The sequence below is a fragment of the Bombus affinis genome, chromosome 9 (assembly GCF_024516045.1).
Source record: "Bombus affinis isolate iyBomAffi1 chromosome 9, iyBomAffi1.2, whole genome shotgun sequence".
Classification (NCBI taxonomy): Eukaryota; Metazoa; Arthropoda; class Insecta; order Hymenoptera; family Apidae; genus Bombus; species Bombus affinis.
The window spans coordinates 13,810,385-13,835,387 of NC_066352.1; the positions used below are offsets into that span (position 1 = coordinate 13,810,385).

Genomic DNA, 25,003 nt, shown 5'->3' on the forward strand with positions numbered 1-25,003 from the left:
AATATCTAGAAATTTGGGAATTTTTAATAAACCAAGAACTGAAAATATGGAAAGCCTAGAAATTTTGAATATTCATATTACATTCAAAGTTTTTTTTTATTGGTCATGACATTTGCGTTAAAAAATATTGAATAACATTGCGATAAGCACCCTGTATATCCTTTGATAGACTCGACAAAGTACGCCGGTACAGAATAGATTGACGATTATTATAGAGAAAATAATATTCCCCATCGCTCGTAATCTTGCTTTTGCAGCGTAATAGATACGAGAGAACGAGCCCAAAGCGATCTCTATTCCGTGTAATTTCAATAACTCAAATATTAAATACGCTCCGCGAGTTCGGTCGTTCGATTCTCCCTATTTCTAGATATAGAGTAAAATTTATTTTTAATCTAGAACTCGTAATTTCATATATTTGATCAGGATTATATATATACGGCGGCCCACAAAAATATTTGAGCACTTGTATGATATAACCATCATGGTCACTCACATTGAGAAGGTTTGAAACAAATTCGAAAATATACATAAAAGTCAAAGATATTTATTGCAAACGTACATTTAAAAAAAGTTACAAAATTATTAAATAGTCAATTACTCTACCATTATATTGTATCACTAAGTAAATTTCAAAAAGTTTTGTATGACACACATAATAAATTTGTAAAAAATTTTTTCTATAATAAATGTTCAAGTTACTTTCGTGAGTCGCCGTATATGCTCGTATCTTGGTTATTTTTAATAATTTAGAAATAATTTTGAAGAGATGGTACTTTTTAATATCGGCGTATGATGCGATCGTACTCGTAAACGAGAGTTCTCCATTTCCAGTCCATGCAAATGCTTTCGAGGTGGCCTCGAATTCAGTACGACATTAATAACGTTTCACTTCGTTCAAAGAAAAGGATCCGAGATGTCACGTCGCCAATATCTGTCGTTCGATTTTTTAAATAACCAGTTTCCGAGAATGGAAACGGGGAAGAATCGAGATCTACCGTTCACCGTATTCAATGATTTTCGCTTTGAACAATTTTTAATACCGCGTATCTATGTATAAGAGGAAAACAGATGGAAATTTTTAATATTAATATTAAAATTTTTAATATTACGAAAGACTTCATTATCGCAGCAAGGCTTTTAGTTAAATCACTGATTTCCATGGGATATTGCTAGAAATTAACACAGAATATTGATTTCTTGGAATTAGAAATTTTACGATAAATGTCTCTGGTCTATCTGGAACAAGACACGTACTAATAACAAGAGAGTTGAATAGAAAAAACTTTGTAGGAAAAATTAATTCTTCAACAGAAAGATGTTGCAAAATGTTGCGAGAGATCATCGTTTTACTTCTTTGAATATTTTCAAAGAGATTTTGTCTTAGTAATTCCCCAAGGATTTATGTTTCTTTTACTCATCATAATCATTAAGCGTGATAAAATTTGTTATAATTCGTTTGAAAATAATTTTTACACAATACCATTTAAATCCTCATGATATTAAATATTTTCATAATCCTTTAAGGTTTAAATTATATTAAGACGACTATACGAGTAGTAACTTTCTTTCCTTGTCCATGGTAAATGAACAGAATTTTCCGTCTGGAAAAACGATGCCCTTTGACGTAAAAGAAAGATTCAGCTTTGCATACTTCGACGTTAATTCGTTTTAATGCCACAGAAGATTCGCGATAACGAAGGCGTATCCGTTGCTTTTATCCTTACAGTAATAACTATAGTCTGTTTTATCTGTATGCCTGTTTCTAATCTGAAATGTTCATATCTTTTCAAGTCATTAGTAAGAAGCGTTTCTTTTGATGCTTTAGAAATTTTTATTATCTCGATTCTAGTTTCTCTTTGGATTACGTGATTACCTATACATGTACATATATATCTTTGTAGGTACCTATATAGCTACAGTATCACATTTGACAGTGAAGTTATGAAAATTTTATGAAAAATCTACGGTTTGTGTCAGTAATTTCCAAGACTTTGAAATGACTGTATAATTACTTTTGTTTTTGTAAGTTACGTTCGAGGATAACATAATCTTTTTATACGTCAGATTGGATAAGTTTCATGCAAATTAAAAGTACAAAAATTTCTGTGTTAAACGAATTAGCTGGCAGTCCTCTTTTGCTTTTTCCTGACTGACAGAAAAGGAAAGATGTAGAAGGTTAAAGATTTTAGTTTCGACGCTGGTAAGATGGGGTAAATCTCATTAAAATCGCAGTACGAGTTTCACTCCTTTAATTCGGAACAAGAAGAAAAGACTGGCAACTCGAAGGTATCGTTAATGAACTTCGTCCGTAAGAGAAAAGTTTCATATACTCCATCCATCTCTGATACAGTTATAAGCGCATGTTTACAATATTTTGTCCAAGACTTGACAAATGAAAGTTGGGAAGAATAATTCGTATGTTTTATCGCAGTTTCATTCTCCAACTTGAATTCGAATTTTAATCGGATAGATTCACGTTCTGATGTTTTATTCACCCCGCAAAATATGTTTTAAAGATACGGAATATCCACAGGATAAGACCTAATAACTGGCTACTATTATAATTATTATATTTCTGTGTATCTTTCAAGGATCTAATTATCATAAAATATTCTAGGAAAAATTTCACGAAAAGTTTTCTTTTATAGGAAACAAATCTCGTTACTTTACAATCAACTAGAAAATAGAGAATGACGAAAACAAATAATTTTTTACCTTTCATCTTTGGTCCTAGTCGAAATTAGATCAGTATTAGGACTATTAGATTAAAAAAATCGAATTCATTCGTTATCAGAAACGACTTTTACCCGATTCAGTAGCCTAAATATCACTGTCTTATACAATATCGTTCAGCTCTCTTCATACGCTCCATTCGAAATCAATGCTCATATAATCACCCTGTACTCATTATCTCCGCCTGCCTCTCGTTCCAATCCCTCGACGTATCCTTCCGAGGATGCATACGAGAATCTATTCGTTGGCACAAGCCAGGAGGATGGTGAAAGTGCTCCGAGTGAAACCGGAATCGGGCGGCATCTCATTTAGGTTGCCAAGCTTTCTACGAGAGTAGGTTGAACAGGATGAAGGAAGAGGGGTTGAACGTCGATTATACGAGGCGATGGTAGTTAAAGAGACACTATGTTCCCAGTGTAAATGTAGCTAGACGTCTCAAAACTACTTACATACATCCCTCCGTATATCGGCCTTTCCTTTGTTGTTCTCGGTAAACATTGGCTTGTTTGACCGAAGGAAAAGTTGTATCGATTCGGCGCGAGACCTGTCAATGATTTCGTGTCAAAGAATGGCAACACGAAACCCGGCCACTTCGATTTTCTTTTTATTTTCAACCAACCCCTCTCCCCTTTTTATATACTCCTTTCCTCTCTTTTTTTCAAACCCACTCGTGTTCTGGACGAAAGGAGTGTATTCATTGTCCACTCGCGAACTCCTCGAGCTTTTGGGATCAGGAAAAAGGATTGCAGAGGGTGAGACAGGGGTTGGAGATTGATTGTGAGACTGCCAGACGCAGACTAGTCTCGCTTTCTCCGGCTTTTCTTCTCGTTGCTGTTCGAGGTTTGATGAATTTACGATAACGTTTATGTCCAGCCTGTTCGCTTTCCTTATGTCATCTACTGATTGAATTTGTTTTGTGTTTTGTATTGTTCGCGTGCATGCAATGTCGTTGGGCTATCGATCGATAAATAAACAGAGATTCGGTCATGAGGGAATCACGCGAGAGCCTGTTTAGGTCGCGTGTGTGACGTTCGAACGCAACAAGTAATATCCGATGTTATAAATTTGTATAGCGATATTTGGCATTGTATATTTCCATATCAAGAATTCAGTTATTACGTTAAACTGTCAATAACTGTAAAAAATATTAATAATTTAATATTAGGATGAGATACGATCAATTTGGAATATGAAGAAATTTTTAATTTTCATTTTACGTATGTATTAATCATTGATCACTTGAATAAATTTCCTGCGAAATTTGAAACTTATTTATGATACAAAACAATATTCATGCTATTAATAATTCTACTAAGAATATTAATAGTAGTAGTATATTTTATTAGTTGCCGGCATTGCAAAAAGGCTCACGATCTTCTGCGTATTTCCAATTGCAAAATTCACACATGTCGCCTTATTAAGTTACTTAATTCTGCTTATGAAAATTATATAATTTTAAACGTCACACTAATATATATTAAGGATATTAATAATTCTGTATAAGAAATATACCTAATCAATCACAATGTTCAATATTATTTTTACATATTAATCAATAGAGAAATATTTTTTAATTTATTTAAACGAATGTCTCTTTAAATTTGAAATTCGTTTAATATACAAGACAATATTTTCTCATGAAACAGATATTTAAAAAAATATAAAGCAAAACTCACCATGTCGTTGATTGTACGAAGACGTAACATATGCACTGGTACACTAATATATTAATGATACACTAATTATACCATATTGCGTTTTAATCAATAAAACGAAATAAATCCACCGAATGAAATATTTAAAAAAAGACATGGAAGAATTACACAACGAGGCACCAAAGTCGAACGCAAAAACAAGACTGAGCGAGAAGTCCCGGGCGGGCGGCGCGATATTAGAATTCTTATCCGAAAGGGACGATAGTAGGGCGATCGGGGTGGGGCTACACGGCGGGAAATTCACAGACCCGAGAATCTCGGAGCGTAAACAGAGGATTTCTGGTTTCCAATTCTGGAACAACGCCTGGTGAATTGTTCAGGATGTTTACCATTTTACAGTGCCACTTTCGAGCCGGATTGTAACGTGTAACTCAAGGAATTTCTTGAAGAATGAATCTTAGAAATGAATCAGGATGAGTATAGTCGTCTCGTGCGTCGTAATGCATAGCTACGATTCGAGTTGGATTTTAATGAAAATCCAATGATCCGGCAGAAAATGTGAGTGTTGCTGCGAGGTAAGAACTGGAACGATATGTCTTTATAGAAATTGCGAAAATTTTCTTTTATCTATATATAGCTATTAGTATGCTATTATGCATAATTATAATGATTTTGAATAGTAAAATCATTGCATTCTGATTTATTAAAATAGGTCTTGTCGAAAATAAACAAGTGTCCGGGTATTAGTTAAAAAGAAAATAAAGCACGATTTTGTTTAATATGCCGATACGAATCGACAAGATTCAAATAACGAGTTAATTCATTTTTCGTACTGAAGAACTGATACAGGATGAATATATCGATTTCCTCCGAGAGTTCTCGCACATTGATCGAACAAAGTGGAAACAGAGGAGGGAAGGAACTGGAAAATTGCATGAATAACGGAACGGCAATTAATTATCTTAATTGTTATCGTACTCAATGACAACTTGACAATCGACGGGCAATGGATATCGTTGATAATTTCATAAATATAAAATATAGTAATTAATTGCATCGACAGAAGGAAAAGGGTGAAAAATGTTAATGGAAAGATAATTTTGAATTCTGAACCTTTTCAATCCCATCGGTTTAAATAATCATGTTTTCAATGAATCAATTAGCGACTACGACAAAGTTGAGAAAAATATTATGACTTGCGTCGTTTTACAATGTATACGGTGCATTTGTTCGCGAAGCTATTTGAAACTTGTAGAAACTTGTGACGAATATATCATTATGCGTTGTATAAAACCTTTTGAAATTTCATTAGTTCCGTAGACGAATATCATGATTGTATTGATAAAATTTGAAATGAGTCTGAAAATGTATAGGGAAGTTGCGAGATATTTGTTGCAAACATAAAGTTGGTAAATATCGTCAAAGTATTTTGTCAATTATTCACAGTCAATTATTCGTTATATCAGAAAGCCACGTAGTGTGATTACTAATTATACGTTTATGTTGTATACCAATTTCAATTAATAATTATCTGTGCTTTTTTCTTCAAGTTTTTCTTTACCTAACTTTACCGAGGTACTGTATATGCAAATGTTCTTTTCGTTACCATTTTTATTTAACAAGCAAGATATTTCATTGTGGTATGTGTACAAATACAAAATTGTATTCTTCTCGGAGACAGGACGTGTGAGTTATTCAAGCACGTATATTTCGATCTAGCTATGCCACGAAAGTAAAAGGTTCATATTTTCAACTTTGCTATCACATTTCTGCCATTTGTACATCTCTTCTCCTCTCCTATAGTTCGCGTCTTTATACGTTCAATATGCATGCGGTGCGATATGTATCCCGCTGAGCTTTTCTCCTTTCCGATTATTAAATATTAATATACCATACGCTTATATATCTTGGATCTTTTCGATCCACACGCTGCCTTGTATCCTTCTATCAGACGTACAAGCATAAAGAAAATCCTCTAACATATCCTCGTATTTTCCCTCAGTACTTTCGTCTCGGTTTTTTCCTTACCATTGTGAAATACTGAAATACGAATCCTCGGTTGGAATCCGTTTTTTCTTTTCTCCTCGTCAAAAGAAGGTTTGCTTTGGAGGTGTAGAAAAAAAAAAAGAAAAAACTATGGAATTTTATTCATTCCCTAATGGTCGAATTAAGAAGCGCAAAACTCCAAATCTTTTTTCTCTTATCTCACAAGTATTCGTAAGTTTCCTAAATTAATTTAAGACTTTCTATCGAATATCTGCGAAAGCTTATTTATCCGTAAAAGAGCTCGTAAAAACGTAGCAGATTGAAAAAGGGAATGTGAATGATTCGTGTCTTCACTGTGCAGTACAATCGATGAATTTACGGTGACACTCTGAGAAATTTTAAGAGATCCTTTCGAACGATCTTAAACGTCGACATTTCCGAGCGGAGTAAGGAGAGATCCTCCTTATCTTGATTCACCGCAGAACAGTTTGATTCGAGATTGGACCAAGGTATTTCCAATTTTCCCGCGTGGATCGATCGATGCCGCTTTTTACCCCATTCCCACCAATTTAGACTCTTCTTCTTGTCGCATCAGCAAATTAGATTACACCAACGGCACTTTCCGTTTTCTTTTTTCCCCTCGGTTTACTTCATTTACTTCGAGCTTCGATAACTAATAAAGCTGCTGTAACAAGTAATTCAACGTGCTTGTAATTTTCTCTTGAACGACAATTTCGAGGAGGAAAAAAGCAATAAAGAATTATAGCAAGAATTTTGGTAAAATGTATTTGTTAGTACATCTCTTACGTACGAATCTTTTTATCGATTATCATTCAAATTGGAAGAACGTAAATTGTATTACGTATTTCAGAAATGACCGGAAATAGAAAAATTATTATATATAGATAGAAGTATCTTATATTTTTAAATTGAGAATGTATCAATATAAAGAGATTTAAGAAATTCTGCTACGATATTCTTCATTAACTTCGTAGACAAATAGATATACGTTTACATAATCCGTAGATAAACTGATTCGTTTACGACCCAAGCTTAAGTATTCAATTGTCTTAGACTTTAAGAAAGTTTGAAAAAATCCTTAAATACCTTCCAAAACCTTTACCATGTTATACAATTCTTCATTGACTTTAATAGAGTAAAATTATTTTTAAAGAAATTCGAGGGTCGCCAACGATTTCAATTTGTCAAAGAAGGAGTTAACAAACCACAAATTAATTTCATTTCAAATAAATTCCATTTCAAACAATTTTCTCTTCGAGACATTTTTTATACAGTATTTCTTGGTATATTTACAAATGAAAGTTTGAGAATAGTTTGAGAGCCACTGTTGCATCGGTGGAGACCGAAAATGCTGAAGGTGCTTTATTCCCGAAAGACCTTCCATATTTCTTGCGGCGAATGGCATTTGAGGCCGTACAAAGTTATCGTTCAGACCGGAATAAGAGCCAATAGTCTGTAACAGGTAATATTACAGACGTAATTTCCTATCCGCGTTCTCCTCGGCAAACTAACGGGAAATCCGTCCCCGGGATGGGAAAGGGGATTTTCAAGGAGATGAGGAGATAACGCAAATTTACTGTCCGCTTGTTTTCGATTCTCTTAGCCGGTCTATGCTTACGGGACTTAACTTTGTTTTAATAAACGCGACCGAGTTTCATTGCGCGGCCCTCGTTGGTTTATCAAGTAGGAAGAATAATCCTTCATTTACGGAGGTATTCAGCCACGCCCCTTTTCTCTTGGCTTTTATGCCTTTAACTGAATAGTGGAGAAACACTCACCGCTTTATGAAGTAACGTTAAACCTTCTTTCGGAACTTTCCTTATCGTATCCTTATTGTGAAGCCTGTATTCGTTATCGGTAATCCGGTTACGTGGTTTTTTCGCATTCTCTTTCCGATTATCTTTATCGACGACGCTGAAAGCGAAAAACAACATAAATCGAAACGCGCAATATAATATGAAAAGATGCGAAACTCGAAATCAACATCGTCGGAGCAGAGAGATTTGTAGCGAGAAAATTCGAATTTTTCCAATTTTAGACTTTCTCGAAAAATTCTATGGTAACCTGTTGCTCGCGTAGACCATACGCGTTTTGTTTCACGCCTCGAACGAAATGAAAACGGCAGCTACGCCGTTGCAGTTTAGCTTAAGTATAAAGTACTTCGATTTATTATTAAGCGTCGAGCAGTAAAATCGTAGAAACTTTAGAAATCGGATAATACGAAAATTTCGTTTCAGCTTGCTTTCCCTTCGATCGGTCGAACCTCTTTTAATTCGAATTTTGATAAAACGTCTATCGTAATTAAATGGCACGAACTGAATCGGCACTCATCGAGATTGTTTTGCGTAAGAATTTCTACGAGGACGAAACAAATAGTTTCTGATACATTTTCGCCTTCGCGATTATAGATATAATCAGAGAAGGCGCCGGTAGAATGGTACGGGATAAGTCAGCCGCGGGCGCAAACTACAACAACTGTTAACTGCATCGACTGTAAACTTTGCCGGTAGTAAAACGCATAAATAATGGAAACTTGGTGCTGTGCAGAGATAATAGAGAACGGGCTAAATGTGTTTCCACGTAGCCGGTGACAATAGATAACTGTACAGTAGAAATGTATAGCATAAGTCAGACACATGCAGCCGCCTTGAAGCGGTACAAACTACTTCAACCATTAGCTATACTACTTGTGACGGATATCTGTATTTTATCCTTAACGATGCTGTTTTGGTAATTGTAGACACCAGTAAATATCGAATTTTTCAAGATAATCTAGTCGTATCTTTAGATTAATCAATCGTAATATATTGTAGTATCGTGGATGAAAGACCTAAGAGATATCCGGCGAACTATAAACAATGTCGCGAGAAAGCCAGTGTCGACAGGCCCAACAATGTATCGTCGATTCTTCAATCGAATAGTTTCGCGGGAAAGACCTGCGTGACCCTGGCCACGAGCGGTTGCGAAACACGTGCGTGGTGGGGATAAGACAAAGGACAAAGGGATGCTAAGGGAGAAAGACGAATTAACAGTCAGTGTTAGTTGAGAAGTTAAAGAGTGTAAATCGAGAAGTTAGAGAGTGCGAATTGCGTTGTCAAGAGAGTGTTGTCAGTGTTGTCGAGAGAGTGTGGTCCGCGTAGGAGAGAGCGTTAGACCCGTGGTGACGAGAGTTGCAAATTAATTATCTACTTGTCTTAATTGTAATACGTTAGTGCGATTAGTTCACGTTAAACAACCATCGTTCCCTGTTTAATCAACATCCGTTTGATCCATTTATTGTAAATAAACTAATTGTAGCAAAGATCCTACAATATGCTTAAAACTATTCTACGGTAAGTGGTGAAATACTTGAGTCAGCCACTTTATCGTCAGTCACGTGAAACAAGCATCTTGAAAACGAGAGAATAATCTTAAATCCAACGTAGATCCTTTCTTAAACGGCGAACAGAATGCTTGAGAAACGATCCATCGTAGTTGTGTCTGAAGGATCGGGGACGCAATTTTCCATGGTGGTCGAAGGCTAGGCTTCGGCGAAACCAAGTAAAATCGTGAGGCAGGACAGATTGAGAGGCAACGAGGGGGACCGAGAGAAATTTACTGCTCGACTCATTTCGTTCTCTCGGAATAAATGGACACTTGTCTGGGAAGGATGTAAGCTTGCGGGAAAAGACAAGGCTTCGGTTGTTTATCACCAGAGACAAACGCAGCGATTAAGGCAGAAATAAACGCTTCACTTACCGGCGTCGCGCACGATTCATAAAGCTCTCTAAGTGTCCATCCCCTAGACATGCTAGGCACGAGATCCGTGGATTTCCCTTCGCTACCGACAGTGTCCTGCACCGACTCTGCTACGTGCCACGACGTGGAATTAAATGTCCTTTCACTATCTACTCGACACGACTCTCGGCGTGAAGCATGTCGACGCTGCAACAAAATGAAACGGGCCCGTTATTCTTGGCAAACCGGCATGGGGATTGGCCGAATCGTCGCGCAACCATTTGCGTTCAGGAAAAGAGGACCGACTGCGATTTGATCGTGAGAGAGATCGTTACGAATTTAGCGACATAAATTATAATAAATAGTAGCAATGGGATAAATAATAGCAACATATTTAGAAACATAAATTATTTTTAAGGAAATTGCTATATTTTTGTTTATGTTTGTTCAATCATCTCCTATATTCATCTATATTTCAATAATAAATGCAGTTGTGTGTAAATACTTTTTGCGAGCTATTGCAAAAGATGTATAGAATGTATTATTTAAAATATGCAAAACGAACGAGCACGAAGATTTCATTTTCAATGTTTGATCGGTGATTTTTGTTCGAACGTCTTTTACAACTGAAACTTTCGTCTTTAAAAAGGAATATTCTTACCTACTTGAACTTATAACAACAGTTTTGGATCTCAAAAGAAATGTTGAAGAAATTTAGAGACTAAAATTTTATTTTTCTATTTAATTAAAAGCTGTATTCGCGAGCATTTCTTTGGAGAGATGACGTAGCAATAAATTAAGCTGTTTTGCATCTAAGGAGGAGATATTTCGTGGAGCAATGTCGTTCATGAGATGTGTTGGATGAGATATCTTGCTACGTAGCGTTGTTCATGTGGAGTTATGGACGAGACATCTCGCGTGTCTTTTCATTAAGGTGCGAGATATCTCGGCCATAAATTCAGATAAAAATCTGTTCGTGAGACATGTCATCTACGGGCACGCTAAACGGAGGACATTCTGTATCTTGAAACACACGATTTTTTTAAATATTTTTACACGAAAGAATATTCATACTGAAAAACACAAATGTATTCATAGATTCAAGGGAAAATATAGTTCGTGAAATATTTCACGAAATGAGTTTTTATGTATGTCATGATGTATATATAACACATATATACATATATGAACAGGATGAATTTATGTTATGAAAATTAGACATACACGTAAAATATCTCTTTTAAAGCTTTCTATGAACGAAATTCTCTCACGAAAAATCTCATTTGCAATTGTAAAAGAATGAGAAACTTCGCGAGTCTTGTGAATTTTAATAAAAAAAGTTATCACATTTTCAAGTTTAATATTTGGAAATAAGTGGTATTTCGGTTTAACGCGAATTTAAGATGTAAGAGAATACTACGACTTGTCGATATTCCTTGTTTCCTCGTATTTTCCGTAGCTAGTAGAGCTTGTTCTTTTAATCTAGACTTTGATCGAAGAGTATTAGGAGCTTCTTTCAGTCTGAGAAGTAATGTTTCGCGCGATTCCTTGAGCCAGTCTCATCAGTTACACCTAAAGACACTGCAGATTTAATCCGAGTATTATGTGTCAGGCATCGTAAGGGTGTTGCCTCGAGAGAAAAGTTACACTTCTCCTTCCTTGTGTACTTAATCAATATTGATGTTGGATCAAGCCACAATTCATTCGGCGCATTCCTACCCGGCCCTGTATCGGGCCAAGTGACATGTTAAGCTTGCTTTACGACATCGAATAAAAGCATCGAAGTAACGTTGACGACGCAAGGGGAAACGAAGCCAGTGATCAACGATGCTCTCCTCAATCACCAGACGAAAGCATTTCAGAGAATTATTCTTACTTGACTTTCAATATTTCTTTTCAGCCTCTCTTTAATCATATTAAATTCGTTATTTCTTCTGCGTTTATAAGAAATTTCATGCAATTCAGAAAATTTAACGTTATCCTCCTAATTTCTTCTTTCTAAAGATTTGCGTTGCTTTCTAAAGATATATGCGTTCAGATTCCGTTTATATATTAGGTTGTCGGAAAAGTATCTTTCGTTTCATAAGATGATAATAGATGAACAACAATTTCTGTTTTATATTATTTTATCGAATTAGGTATGATCATTTCGTTATATCTCTATTATTATGTTCCTACATAATTCAGTAAACTAATATAAAATAAAAACCATTGCGCGTCTATTATTTCCTTATAAAACGAAAGAAACTTTTTAGACAATCTAATATGAATAAATTACAGTTATATACTGTTAGGGAGCAATTGCACCTTCTCTCTTAAACGTAAAAATTAAGGAAATTTCATTCGCCTTTTACGAATGAAAGATATTTATATTATTATATAAAGATTTTTATATTTTCGGTACAAGTATATTTCTCGGTGCAAGTATTTCCTACATAGCGAGTCCACAGCGAGTATTATCAAAGTACAGTTCGTTTATTAGCGAGAATTTGAAGCGAAGTGGCGGTATTATTTTAAAATTCGCATCAGACAGAACGAACGCGAAGGTGTATGTGTGAAATCTGCTCGTAACAGTATCGGAGAATCATTTTCCAACATGAGACCAGTGTGTTCGCCATGGACAGGCCATTTCGGCTAAATAAAAGGTACGATTATTGGTATATCTTTGTCGTGAAAGTAGTCGTTGTCGCGATTCATTCACCGTGGTTGGAAAGTGTATATAAAAATACTTCTTGAGTGTGTATCAGCCATTATGGCTTGGCAATCTAGATTTCTATGCACATCGCGACACACTGACAATTCTATTACACGTTCGCCAACCAATTATCATATCGATTTCGAATCTGATTACATTCGAACGCCTATTTCCTTGCAGTGTGTATAATCGCCGAGTAATCGATATAATTATACAATTCTCGTGTCTACCTCGTGCTGGATCAACTGACTAACGACTCAAGTATCGCCAATATGCATTCCGATGTTAGTTTCGAGGCAAGACCGTCTTCGAGACTGTATAGACTAAATTATAGAGTCGCTCGAGTATTATGATTAGTTATAGATTATACGATTAGCTACATAGGGGAGATGGGAATTAGATATTACTGGCGAGGATTAATTAGTTATGAAATCAGGAAGTTTGGGACGTTGTTGCCTGGAATTTTGAATTATTTATGCAAATTTTCGTGTTTCAAACTGCATATTTAGAATTTATTATTTTTTATTGGCATCTTATCAATTACGAAATGGTGAAATCAACAAGTTCGCAGAACCGCACTTACAGATCATGTTCGTAGTATTTTAAATTTTCCATATAAATTTCGATGTTTCGTGATAGAAATCTGTTATCCGACACGATAGAGTCGTAACTGTTTCACAAATAGTAGAGTGTTGTACAGTGGTATTTTTACGGAGTTACGTGATTTTTCGAAAAGAATAACAAGAAAAAGAAGTGAAGTGAAAGAGGATATATAAATTCAGTGAACGCTCAAACAGTAAAGTAAAATATCAGATAAGTCCACAGCCGTTAAAAGGACACGGAAGTGACAGGGATAGTACGAAGAAGGAGGGGCGGCACTTCATCGATCGGGAAAATCGATCAGGAGAACGTCCATTCGTTTGCCCGATAAAAACTTTCTCAACGACTCTCTCCAGTCCTACCTTCTACTTCACATCTTTCCCTCTCCCCTTTGTTCTACTACAATATCTTTTATACCACGACCTCGTTTTCTCGAAGGGTTCGTAGAACCCGTGACTGAAACCGAGGCCAGGGCAAGGGGGGACATTTGAAACATTAAATTCTAAATGAAAAGGCATCTCGAGCAGGACTTCGGAATTTCAGGTCGCAGCGATAGAGAGAAAGAGAGGGAAAGAATAAAAGGAAAAGGGAGAAATGGCAAGGGGGAAAGAATGGCGTAAAACTGAAGCTGTAAAACGTGGCCAGAATCTTTCACGATAGATTCAACGGAGTCTTCCTCCGCGTCAAGGCTTACGCGAAAGGAAAGATATTCAAGAATGCTAGGAACAACTTCCACTTTTACATAACGTGTCATCCGAACGAAGGTGAAAACTCAAGGTACTTGGTCGAAAATATGTTTGTCTGGTGACACGGAGAGCTATCTCAGTTACCTAAGGTCCAGTGTCTTTGAATTCTTTCTTGAATTTTGGACGGAATAATTAAACTTGTTGTACATTATGAAACACCATCGCTATTTAATATAATAACGAAAAAATGAGAAAATGTCGTGTACTTTAAGTCTAGCAAACGAAGCTTTGAAGCTCAACAGAGGTCGTGAAATTAGAGGTCGTATTCTTCACACTCGAGGTCGCTCGAGAATCGTACAATGATCATCTTGTCATTCGGTCGGATCACGTAGGTGATCCAAGTCACGTCTCTGATACTTAAGGTCACTTGGTGGTTATGGTTGGTCATTAACGTAGTATCATGGATAGATAAGGACGTTTGAGATCGACGTCGTGACGATAGCTATCGAAGATGAATGGATCCTTGGGATTAGGTGTTAATCGACGATCGATCGTCGAGTGTTTCGTTTGTTTTGTATTTATTTGATATTAGGTGATACGATATCATTACGTGATATCATATCGGTTCCCTTCCACTGAAACGAGTACGTTTTGTCTTTATTTCGTAATTAGAATACACGTTGTTAAACACGAGAAAGGACACGTTCGAACGATACTGTAAGTTCAATTGAATTCATCGTCGAATCAGCTCATGTTCCAGAATCGCCACAAGTTAATCATTTTCGTTGCCTTTTTATCTCATACTTCGTGTTACCTGTTTTCCACGAGGAATTTCGATAGTAGTGGAAATCAGTCATCTTTTCCGGCCACGCCACTGGGGAGGAGAAGGAAAGCGGTTGGAGGCAGCGATCGGAGGAAACCGATGATAGAAGTGGACCGAGAGTTCGTCCGGGCACGTAAGACGATAAATCATGCGGTTACAACACGTCCATGTGAATGCGCACATGCATGAATTACACCTGCGGTTATGCGTATGAATGTGTATGTCGTTTACGAAAATGTAGTTAGTATCCGTGTGGAACTGCATCCGTATACAGGGCGTTTCTAAATTGATAACAGAGCTTTCGTTACGAATTTCATTCGCTTCTACGGATACATTTGGAAGATCGAGAGACAGAAAGATTATTCGTATCCTTTGTAGCTATATTTCTTTCATATTTTCATCAACGGAAGCAGGTTTCAGTTGAAAGAAAAATTTGATTTCCGTGTTCGCATGGTGGATCGTTTCAATCTCTTTGAAGTAAAATTCTTCATTTGCTAGAATTGCTTCCGTAACAATGCAGCCTGTTTGTGCATACAAATATTGGTAACGCATATCCAAGTGTTCGTAGCTATATCGTAGCTGCTGCGCGTGTTTGCACGCGCAAGTATAAGTAGATGCATACGTTTGCTCTCTATATATTTGGTTACATTCACGCGCACACACCAAATTGCGTACATACCATCTTTCACATACTACGCATACGTATAAACGCAGAGTACGTAGAATTAAATAGATATTGCGACCGAAAAAGCAATTGTAATTTCGAGTACTCGTGTGTTTTCTCGGATCAATCTTATCGATGGATTCTCTCAAGTCTTAATTAACCTTCGCAGTCGTTCAATCATCGATACGAAAATTATTTTACTTTTTATTTTGCTTTCGAAGCGCTTATCGTGAAATTTTCATCTCCGTAGATATTTTTAAGCGAAAAGTATTACGAAAATTATTATAGACTTTTTGAAATTATAGTTACTCATCGAGTTATCGATATAAAAGTGATCTTAAATTTTTATTGCATGTTTTATTTAAGCATGTATACTGAAATTTCTATTTCTGTAAGTGTTTCTAACGAATGAAAATTATTGCTAAATTAATAGTAAGCAGTTCTAGATAGTGTATTTTACGATTATAAATGAATAAATTTACTATAGATAATAGATAACACAGTATACGTTGAATTACACGCACTAAATAATAAATCGAATGATCTCTGATGACCTATTTCGCTGTCTTAAATCAAATAGTAGATGTAACTGTTGTCAGTCGCATTGCAGGGTTGGTACACCGTAAAATTTTATTGTACAGCTCGACGCGCGTACGTCGAACAACGTCGCGCAGCAGATTTTTCTCGCGCGTAACTTTCCAAATAAAACGAAAATAATAAAATATCGAGTTCGAGTGGAGCATAAACTCTCGCGTCCTTCGTTCGCAGTCGTGATAAAAGCGACTGCCGAATTTTTCAAGCCCGTGAATCACAGTAATCTCTTTGACGATTCGGCAAACTAACTTTCTGTTTAAGATCATAGTCTATAAAAATTCTACTTTTATAGCGTCTATGATGTAGACTATAGTATGATTATTGTGTGATTATTGTATGCACGTATTAGGTTATCCCAAAAGTGTCTTTCGCTATCTGCACGCAGCTGCTTTATCTGGCAATGTTTATACAAACATGAAATTTAATCTGTTAAATGTAAATAGAAGAACGTAATGGAACAAAATGCGTCATACGTAATTCAATAAAATGATATAAAACAGAGAATGTTGTGCTCGATATTCGCTAACAACAATTTGTTTTTTTCTGTTTTAATATTATACGAACTTGTACATTCAGACATTTAGAACCCCAGGATTATCCATTAAATTATAACAAGGATATCTTTTTTATTTTCAAGATGATAGAGATCAATTAATAATCTTCTACTTGAGATCTATTTCACGAATAATTACCTTTTCTTATTTACATTATTCTTTTAATAATGATGTTTTGAAGAACAAACGAAGATCACAAGAGAATAATATTTTCTGATTGCAACGTGACTTTCGAAATACGAACAACTCTAATATAACGTCATAGTATATTGTTAAAGTTTTCTGGAGGCCAAAGGTATAGTTAACACCAGTAATATTTAGAAAACTTTGTAGGGGATGAAAAAAGGTATAAAACATGCACATGAAAAAACAATAAATGTCCAAAAATATTCGCATTATAAATATTTCCCGCACTACTCTGTACTCTCCAGACGTTAAAATTTTATTTAAAAAAAAATGGTATTTCCTACGTATCAATTTTGTTATAACGTTTCTCGACCGTCCCTTTGTCGATCATTTTCCACAATCCCTTCCATTTCTTGGTCCATTGCTCGTGTATTCCGAAAAGAGCTCGCAATTCCACAACTAGTCGAGTGATCGCGAAAAGGCTAGCAATGGCATCCCATCGCAAATTTTCCCCCCCTCTCCGTGAAAGTTATGCTCACGCGGGCTGCACAAAAGTTAGGCACGTCCGCACACGATGGCCGATTCTCCTGCAGTATCGCCGACCATCGCCGTTCCAGAAGCGTATCTCGGGCGAACGAAAACTTGGCTATCGTTAAGCAAATTGATATCGGCCGTCGTCGGAAAGTTTCATGCCGCATAAGCTTCCTTTATGGCGTGCACGAAAACCGTGAACCGTGTACGTATCTGCGCGGCCGAGTTCGCGTAACGCACGGATTATTGGCGCGCGAACTTCCGCCCGAGAGTTCTGTGTCGTCGATAGAACGTTCCCCGGAACGAGATTCTGGATTATCGGATGCCGACAACCGGCTTTCCAAATTGTTTCGACCCCGTATCGAAACTTTCAACAAGGAAATTTATTTCAATTCCAGGAGGACCCGGAACTGTTCAATCTCTCTAATTTCTCTTCTACGACTGCGACACTTATGTCATCAATTTTATTAAAATTAATCATTAAAATGAAGAATATCCTTACAGGCTTTTCAAATTATTACCCAATACAGTGACTCGCGAATGCGCTTCTAATTTCTATGCATTTGTGGAAAATTTGAAGATACTAGAATACGCAATTGGACTGGCTTTATTAAATTACATTCTCAAAAATATAAGTTTGCATAAAGATTCCCAATTTACTCGTGTAAGTATTTACGATATATGTATATCTGTGATCTCTGTAACTTTGCGATTTAATAATATATTAATCAGATTAATATGCGACTAATGGTATTTATTATATTTACGATTCCTCTATGTGCGATTTAATATCGCGTTCTAATACGCGAGAAAGTTGTCATAAGTTGAATGTTTCCTGGCAAGATTTTTCTCTAATTTTTGAATAACAAGGAATTGGATTTATTAGCGGAAATTTGGACTGAGTTGTTATGCGTACACGATACGTTAAAAGCTCTATCTACAGTAAATGTGCACGTTTACGAGTAATAACTGTGCTTTGGCGCTTCGTTGGGTGGATAAATAAATAGCGTATGGTTTGATAGGTATCAGGTTCATGTGTATTTTGAATGAATGAAAATGGGGAATGTTTTCATATTCGATTTTGTATCCATTAGTAAATATATTTTCATTGCAGCATATTGATGGTAGATGTTATACATACACGTAGACGATGGTTATATGATCTTTGTATATTTTACGATGGTTATATGACGATGCTTTTCTATACACAGGGTGTCCCAGATTTAAACGATCAAACGTCACCAATATATTCTATGAGTAAGAGTAAGTAGAAAACGTTATATAAACATAGGCCTGCAAACACTTAATAAAAAGATTATAACAAAAGTACGAAACCTAAAATTAATCGAGAGACGAGACGTACGAACGACTAGACGAACATTATCATGGAAGATGGATTGGTCTGGGAAGATACATTGTTTGGCTCGCGAGATCGCCAGATTTTATACCTCACTTTTATTTGTGGGGAACAGTGAAACCGATTGTGTATCGTACAAGAGTCAATTCGTGACAAGAACTGATAGAAAGGATTAACGATGAATTCACTGAACCGAAGCAAGATAAACATGAAATTCGGAGAGTGATAAACTCAATCTCTTTACGATGTCAAGCTTGCATTCGAAACGGGGCATGGTATTTTGAAATTTAAACATAACTCAGCATTGTTTCTGTAGAATAAGGCGCGATAATAAAACGTTTGTGAACCTATGTTTATGTTACATTTTGTTTTCTGATTTCTATTCATATAGTGCACTGGTGAAGATTGATTAAACTTGGGACACCCTATATATTGAAAATGATTCACGTAGGAAGCTAGAAAGCTTCGATCTATACAGAACCGTGTAAATTTTGTATAATTTCTAATTTGATTATTGGATAATTTTGAGTCACCATTTCCATTCTATTGCTGTTCTATTCTTAATTATCTTCCTCCATTGCAATGATAATTAACGAACAATCCAATGGGAAAGATTTCCGAAAGTTTCCAAACAACTTTTTAATCGTTTTACATAACTGTATTAATATTATCAAATCAAAATATCAGTATCACGTAGAAAATTCTGAATGTTTTTTAGGCACATGATACGATTGAACTAATATTGTCAGTGATAAGTAAATTTTACAAATTACAATTATTATAAATTATAATTAAAATAATAAAATCAATCAGAAAGAGAGTAACGCGTATTTCTAATGGAACGAAATTTTGAAATAGATTTTACAAGTTAAATGTCACTTGATTATCTTACAATTAACTAAAGAGAAATTAAAAAAATTGTAAAAGAGAAGTCTATAATCTATCATCAATACTATCAGCTGACAAATTATTATGCAAGAGGTTTCTGATGTTTTCGAATTATGAACGATATTTCTGCCATGATAAAGTATTCAACGATCATTTTCGAGTACGAAACTCGGACGTTGAGCGTGTTGACGGAATATTAAATTCGGCCGGAAGTTTTCGAGCACCCGTTGCATGAATGCAACCGGTTCGATAGCGGGTGGCATTGTTTCCGAATTCCCATTATAAGCGCGTTCCGATTCTAGCGAGTGGCTGGCTCCTTTGTCGTCGAGCGAACTTTCGGTCGGAGCTTTTCGTCGCGTCGTCAGGACGACGGTGTAAGAGTAACGGCGGCTTGGTAGTTTGTTATGCCAGCCGACTACGCTTCGTGAACGCGTTAAAATTGCACGCGTCTCGAATTCACTGGCGTAATTCGCGCGAAACAGTCCCCGGTATTGCACCGTGAATTACACGGAAAGCCTTTCTTTCGACGCGCCATCAGGATACGTAAGAGAAATTACGAAATCTCGTTCGTGGAAGAAAAAATAGGAAAGTGGAAACTCCTGTCGTGATACTGGAAATTTTCGCGCCTTGCCTTTGTACAATCGAAGCTATTTTAATCTTCGAATGTGATACAGGCATCGCTAGGTCATAGAAGATCGGAATTGTTTAATTTTGAATTACGGTCTTTTGTTGAAGTTGACTGATAGAGAAACGAGTGGATGAATTTGTAATAGAAAAATATATTGAAATAAGTATAGGTATAGTGTATACTGATCCAGATCCTCGCTCTTTTAGTGTTACAGTACAATAGAAGTATGATAGGGAGCACATTTATATATTTATAGCAAAGGACATTACCAAAAAGTTAACCTTGGTGTGTAGGTCTAGCTGAAGGCTACAAGAAACAGCAATAGAGATCTACGTATAGTTCTTTTGTTTCTAGACCTTGTAAGCCAAAACAAAATTTATATTCAAGGGCACAATAATATGCACCTCTCCTTGTTTTGAATTTTTGTTTAACTAAATTCTATTCTCTTCGTAACATTCGACCTCCAGGTCACGGATGTACAAAAGAAAAGGTGTAGAGTTTTTCAACTATATTTACAGCAAAGGACATTACCAAAAAGTTAACCTTGGTGTGTAGGTCTAGCTGAAGGCTACAAGAAACAGCAATAGAGATCTACGTATAGCTATTTTGTTTCTAGACCTTGTAACCCAAAACAAAATTTATATTCAAGGGCACAATAATATGCACCTCTCCTTATTTTGAATCTTTTCACTAAATTCTGTTCTCTTCGTAACAATGGTCTCCAGGTCACAGATATACAAAAGAAAAGATGTAGCTTTTTTTTTAAGTAATTACTTCAACATCTTTTATAAAAAATATTTAGTCATCTATACTTCTAGTATTTGCACTTTTATAAACAGACAGAGGTTGTATCATTTACGCGAGGGGCTATGATTTCTATACTAATTATCTGTCCTGATACATACGTATATATTGTTTATCTGACCACGTATGACCTCTACGGTACTTGCGTGACAGGATATGATTACTACTCGCTACTTGTCTGACAAGGTACGCCGTGTGACAGTGTTTATGTGACAAGGCACAGGCCCTATATTAATTGTCTGTCTTGATATGGTTCCTATATTGTTTGTCTGACTAGGAGTGGTTCCTGTATTACTTGTGGCATAGGACTGGTTCGCATACCAATGAACTAATTAGTTATAACTCTCAGATTATTAAGTTGTGTAACGAGTTCCTGTATCCTTAAGTAATGTACTCGTTTCATGGAATGTAACTTCAGGTTATGTAAATGAACCACACAGAAATGATCAAATATATTGTCAATGTTTCGTACAGCGAAATATGTCTACTTCATATGTTTATAAAAAATAATAGAAGAAGCTGTTACGTTATATACATCGTATTCATCTCATGGATTCCATGATACATCAAAGTAAGAACACATGACATTTCTATTAAAAAATCGCGAACGAAATTATGATTCAACCTTAAGTACGTCTGACCATATGCGATTTTACACTACTTATCTGCCAAACGGGTTGTTATTTATACTACTCGTTTGATTCTATAGAATCTTTCCATACTCTATAACTGTCTCGTGGCGAGAACGATTTACAAACGTACAAATTACCGTTTTGAATTATCACGGAAATTAGCAAACGAACACTGTGAATGTTTTCATGACTCACTTTGCGCCGAACTGGTATAAGATACTCGCATGGACCGGCATCGAATACATCCAATTACACGCCGCAACGATTAATCACTGAAACGAGAAGTAACTGTCTTGAATACAGCTGAATCCACTCGGAGGACTAAGAAAATGGTCGATGCGGGGGAGAATTGCGAGGAAACGTTACGATGCGTCGTAAAGGGAGACACTTCGAGAAGTTACGAGTGGCTCGTAGTCCACTCGGAATCACCTCGAAGGGCCTCGAAGGAAATTAAGATGGACTACGGGACAGCGTAATGGCGTCAAAATTGTTCCCACAATTTCTTGGTGCTTCCGATGCGCCAATATCAAATAAAGATACTAACTGCAATCTGCAGTAACCCGAACACGCGAACGCCGTCCGTTATATAGGAAATTTCTTCCTTGTTCTCGAACACAAAGCTGTTGGGATTTGAATTCGTTTAATAAATTTGTCGAGGAAAAATTGTTTTCATCTCTTGCATGAATTTTTCATGACTTTCGTAATTTACTTTTCGTTTTCAGCAAATTATATCCTTTTTACCGTATAACAATACTTTCATCCAAGTTGTGCGCGATCAAGCGATCTTATTCTCCTCTGTCTTAATTCAGTTCCAGAGTAAACACTTAGGAAGTTGACGTGATTCGAGAGTGATTTTATACGGGGGAAATTGATTGCTTCCCTTGGAAGATTAAAGGGAATGCAGGATAGGTTTGGTCAGACATAAGTAAAGAACGAAGTGTATGTACCAGAATAAAGCAATGTGGAAATAAATTCTATTATATTATAGATAGTAGCCAAGGATCAAAGTTTTGTTTCATGGAAGTTTCGAAGGTTCCAAACTTTCCAGTTAATATTATTATATATAATATATAAACTTTCGAACTTTACAGTGTAATATTCGTCGATAAAAAATTTCTAAAAATTTCAACGTTGTTACAAACTGTGCCGAGAGAGTTATCAGAGCTACTACCGTCTATTAAATTCCATACTCAGGATACCAGCGCTATGACTAACTTTTGCTTTCTTAATATAATATACGCTGACCACAGTGCATCTTTAGTAGCCGACGCACAATTACGTTTTTAAATTTAAACGTCCATGAGGCGAGTTAGCAGCTTCAAGCAATAAAATAACGATTACCTTAAATTTTGTATGACTTGTATGAAATGCGTGAAATATACTACGCAGTGTCATATTTTTTGAAAGTATGATAAATTCCGAAATAAACCAGTTTATGCGATAGTACGCGCGCAAGATTGCGAGTTATATTCGTTTCTTTTTATTTAAATGTATTCTATATGTTCCATGAATATTTTCTCGTATCTGAATGTCGAAAATTAAAGAAGGAGAACTAAATGATATCTTAATAATAAAGGTAATATTCCATTTAATGCTGTTCCATCTAATTATTCTATCTAATGCTCGATCTACGATATTAAAAAGAACCCGAAGACAGTATCTGAATAGTAAATAACGAACGCTTAAGCTACCAAAAAGAAGAACTCGATGACAACGGACAATATCGATGATATCCCAAAATGGTCTATGGTACACATTTTCCTTGTAAACACACCAAAGACAATGCATCGAACCTACGTAAAAGAAGAACCGTGCAAACGAAAGGATCGTATCTTGATGAATACGGGAAGCATTTGCCGAAGCGACAGTACGTTTCCGACCCCGTGAAATCCAAACGTCCGGTCCTGACGGAGGCCGCATTTCACACTGTGCATTCGCGTCCAGCCCCGTTCGGAAGCATCGTCCAGGACAACGGAAGTAAGTGGGCACAATCGATCGATATTTCCTTCCTGGCTTGGCACGGTCAGCCCGCCAACATTCGGCTACACGCGACTGGCTGGCTCGTCCGACACCGACGCGACGCGATGTCTCTGTACGCTGACAATCTCATGCATTATGGGCATCCTCCAGGCTAGGCGACTTGGCCGGATCGTAGAAACGACGTAGGCCAGTCTATGGACATAAGCTACACCTTCTCACGATCACCGCCATCCTCGTTCGTGTCCCTTTGTGCAACGACGCTATCTGATCACCGGTTACGGTATTCTGGCACGAAGATTAACGTTCTTAGACGTTATGGGGCGGTTCGCCGCGAGGGAGGAATATAGACGAGAATGGGACCGTCTTCGAGGTTTGTTAGGGGACTGTGCGGCGTACACCTTGACACGATGATGAATCGAGCTGCCGTAATAATTGAACGATGTGTCGTCTTTATTTTGGGTAATTTCGGTTTCGTGTGCGGGAAGCTTTGTTTTGAAAAGATGGGATCAATTTAAAGTTTCGTTAGATTTTAGCTTTTAGAATTTTGTCTGTTAGTTTTAACGTTTCAAAATACATATAGCATATCCTGTTTAACTGGAAAAATTGTGTACAAATATTTGGAAAAGTACGAATGATATGAAAAATGTTTTCGACGATAGTTGCAAGATACACAGGGTTACATATCGTGTTTTTATCTATTTTATCTTAGGTTATACAACGTTGTTTATTTTTCTAGTTAGATTTAAGCACGTCCGCGACGCAACCAACACTCACCGAAGCGGATAGTGAACAACGTCACTGTCATCCAAAATTACGAAGCTTTACGAGAGTAGCATTTATAGCATAGCATTTATTTGGCAATTTGCAGCAGTTACATCGCTGTTATAACGAAACGGTAATACGTTAGCTTTATGAATTTAGTATTGCGATACTGTAACAATCTGTGCATGCAGAATCTGTAAAATTTATCAGTGTCATTGTATTCTTTCAATAGACTTCATTAACATGTATTATATTTTATGTTTTGAATTTATAATCCGTAACTTTTTCACCGGTTTTCCAATTCTGAATGGCGACGAAACTTTCGCGAAGCAAATATGAAACACAAATTTCACGCTCATATTTATTATACGATATATAAAATCGATTCTAAAGGCCGATGGCATATTTTGTTTCTGTTTTTCTTTCTCCTTGTTTATATCAACAAATGCCGTTATAAATTATTGCGTCCCATTTCCTTTTTTTTTTCTCCGAGGAAGTGGATGCTAAATCTTCTTCTGTCTGGAAAAAATTAGAATTAAAAAGAATCGCGTAGGGAACGGCAGA

The 25,003-nt window shown here is 36.3% G+C and overlaps 1 protein-coding gene across 9 annotated transcripts in view; it reads right to left on the reverse strand.

Annotated features, from left to right (window-relative positions):
- Nucleotides 1-25,003, reverse strand: part of LOC126920376 (neuroligin-4, Y-linked-like) — a 329,725-nt gene that overhangs the window by 64,832 nt on the left and 239,890 nt on the right. For 3 of the 9 annotated variants that reach the window (XM_050730673.1, XM_050730675.1, XM_050730670.1), the window contains 2 exons: nt 21,893-21,969; nt 10,137-10,322 (listed from right to left, as the gene is read on the reverse strand). The exons of 1 other annotated variant lie outside the window; for it this stretch is intronic. The gene's annotated coding sequence lies outside the window, so the exon portion shown is untranslated. Of the gene's footprint in view, nt 1-4,412; nt 4,539-8,176; nt 8,313-10,136; nt 10,323-21,892; nt 21,970-25,003 lie in introns of those variants that run through there. 5 more of the 9 variants (XM_050730674.1, XM_050730677.1, XM_050730671.1 and 2 more) reach the window with 3 other exon arrangements.